The sequence below is a fragment of the Ochlerotatus camptorhynchus genome, unplaced genomic scaffold (assembly GCF_037179485.1).
Source record: "Ochlerotatus camptorhynchus isolate MF236.1 unplaced genomic scaffold, CSIRO-AGI_Acam_v1.1 ptg000150l, whole genome shotgun sequence".
NCBI classification, from domain to species: Eukaryota; Metazoa; Arthropoda; class Insecta; order Diptera; family Culicidae; genus Ochlerotatus; species Ochlerotatus camptorhynchus.
The window spans coordinates 16,149-18,932 of NW_027040640.1; the positions used below are offsets into that span (position 1 = coordinate 16,149).

General features: G+C 40.4%; 1 pseudogene; it reads left to right on the plus strand.

Annotated features, from left to right (window-relative positions):
• Positions 1-1,150: 1,150 nt before the first annotated feature.
• Positions 1,151-2,336, plus strand: LOC135701111 (uncharacterized; annotated as a pseudogene).
• Positions 2,337-2,784: the final 448 nt, after the last annotated feature.

Consider the following 2,784-nt stretch of genomic DNA (forward strand, 5'->3'; position numbering starts at 1 on the left):
AGTAAAGCAATAATTGCTGTATAAATCATTTCCAAAAGACCGTGTTAGGGCTACGGTAGTTCAGATAGCTATTCTGTGACAGGCAAGCCTTTATTGATTATTGAGCTGGCCATATGCTGTATTCTACGTTAGCTCAGATGACACGGCAAGCGGCTGGTTATCGGAAGGTACACGGTTCGAATCCCACTCAGCCGAAACAGTTGTATTACATTTTCTAATATAATCCAGTGTGCGTGTGTATGTGCTCTTCATCAGTATCAACAAATAAAAAAAAAAACAACTTAAAGCCAGTCAGCCCTTGCTTCCATTTTTATTTACCGGTTAATTTGTCCCTAGATGAATAATAAATTAATAAAAACTGAACAGTATCTAATTAAACGCTACTACACTTGATACTCAAGCGTTTACAGCATTGCTGTGTAAGGAAACCATGAAGTTTAATAAACGCTGAACGGAGGCACCCCGAACAAGTCACGAATGACACAACGGGGCTCATTTTTAATTTGCACTTCTAGAAGCTCAATCAGCATCAGAAATGCAAGTGTCTAGTAGGGTAGGTGTTCCAGTAATAGTGGTGTACCTATAGTTGCGGTATGGAGGTTGTGCTGGAATAGTGAGGAGGACATTGAAAAGATTATTTTTCATCTTTAGCTATCCTAAAATAAAGCATATTTGCATATTTCAAACATAAAATTAGCCCAAAAATTACGGAAAATCATCAATTTTTTTTAAAGATTTTCACTTCTTTGCATCTATAGTTGCGGTAGTGTTCCTAAAATAGTGGAACCCATAAGAAACCAACGCATTCCACTATTGGGTCATTCTCTGAAACTTGTTCACCGTACCAAAGAACACAGCTTTGAAACCAAGCACCGCATCAAGGTTGCCGGATTGTTTTTTTTGTCACCAGTACAATTTATTAAGTAAATATAAAATATTTCAGAGCCACTGGCAACCCTTGCTTCGATGCTGAGAACCAAAACAAACAGTTGTCAAAAATGTAAAAGGAAATCTGATTCGATCTCGGTTTCGAACGTTTTTGAGGAAACTTATCTCATTGAGGCTGGGATTAACGGTAAGATATTAATAAATTATGCTTTCTATCACATATCACATAACTCCCGTATTTAATTCACAGTTTTATACATTAGACAGGACGTTAGCAATGGACCAGCGAGACGAGGATTCAGATGAGGAAGTAGACCAAGAAGTGGAATACCTAATCGAGGACCCGCTGTATAATGCTGGCCAGGATGAGGACCCATTTGCCGAAGACGAACTTTCAAACAAGTCGGATGCTCCAGACTGCTCAACACTTGTCAACTATACGATAAACCCATTTTTGAATCAGAGTGAATTCGCAACTGATGATTCAACACGAGAGGCAGGAGATTTAGCTGAGGAAGCAGTAGAGCAAAAACGATTCTACTTTCTGGCCAATTATTTCGTGAAGAAGTATACTAGGCAAAAAAATGGTGTATGCATCAACGAAAAACCAAACGTTCCCGAAAAAGTATCCGGAGACAGTCTGTCAGATGTCTTTGAGTGCATATGGAGCTTCGTCAAACCACATCTCTGCCGGGAAATTGATGTGAATGAAGTTGACGGGATCAAAGTTTCGTGGTCTGCGAAAGAAAATCCGGATATTCGCGATATTAATAACTTCGTCTACCTCCGGGACGCAAAAAGAAAGACCATGATTAAATTGGACCAGCTAGGAGAGGGAAAAATCATGCTAAACTGGAGAGAGAAAACTATCAATGTGTTTGCATTCGCCTACTCCCAATCCGTCAGTTCTGTGGCTATCTGGGAAGAAGTCAACAAATGCCTTTTTCAACCAAGTGAAACAGACAGAGCTGGAGCACCAAGCAACGTAAACCTCGATGAGTTGGTCCAACATTTGAAAGAGCAAAACTCCCACTTGAGAAGCCACGATTCTGGATGGATTCAGTGGGCCAACTGGATTCACGCATCTCCAGCTCATCTTCAGGCTGGGTTGATGACAAAGTTGCCACCAGCGGAAATGAGGGGTATGTTTTCGTCCCTTCCTATACTCTGAAGGAAGCCGATCAGCATGTGTGCGTGAAGGTCTGGTGGTTGCTCAAAACATCGTAGAGAATCTCGCCCCCAGTGTTCAAGTGTTGTGTGATAAAGCGGAACAACTTATGAATTTCGCTTTTGAAGTGAAACTGTTGGCTCAAGGTTTAAACGAGAAGCTAAATATGTGCCGAGACATGCTGAAGGGTATGCAAACTTCTTTGGCACCCCAGGAATCAACTGTAAGTCAAAGAGTTGCAGAAGAAGTTGGGGACGTAATGGATGTTGATCATGCTTAGTTGAAATAAAGTTTGGCAGAACATGTGTTTTACTGCAAATATTCACAGAATGCGTTTATTTCTTGTCTTCAAAGCCAAATGCGCTCAGTGGCTAATCAAGGCCAATATTTGGGTCAATGTTGCCTCAGAAAATGTACCCACATTTATGAAAAAGAGTTTTGTTCACGAATAGTTTTCAAACTTGACGAATGTCTACCCCCGATTTTATCTAACCCCGATTTTGTCAGCTTTTTTCCCCGAATTTGTCACCCTGAAGATTTTGCTGAACTTTATGATTTTTAAGCATGAATTCTCAAGCATTTCGCTCCAAATGACACAATTGTTTTGTCGCAACAATAACATAGGAAACTCAAATAAACCTCATTTATTGCGACACTGCACAGCTGTATCGATTCTCTCCCGATAAAGATAACTAGGTGGCGGATAGAGGTAGGATGGCTGCAATATA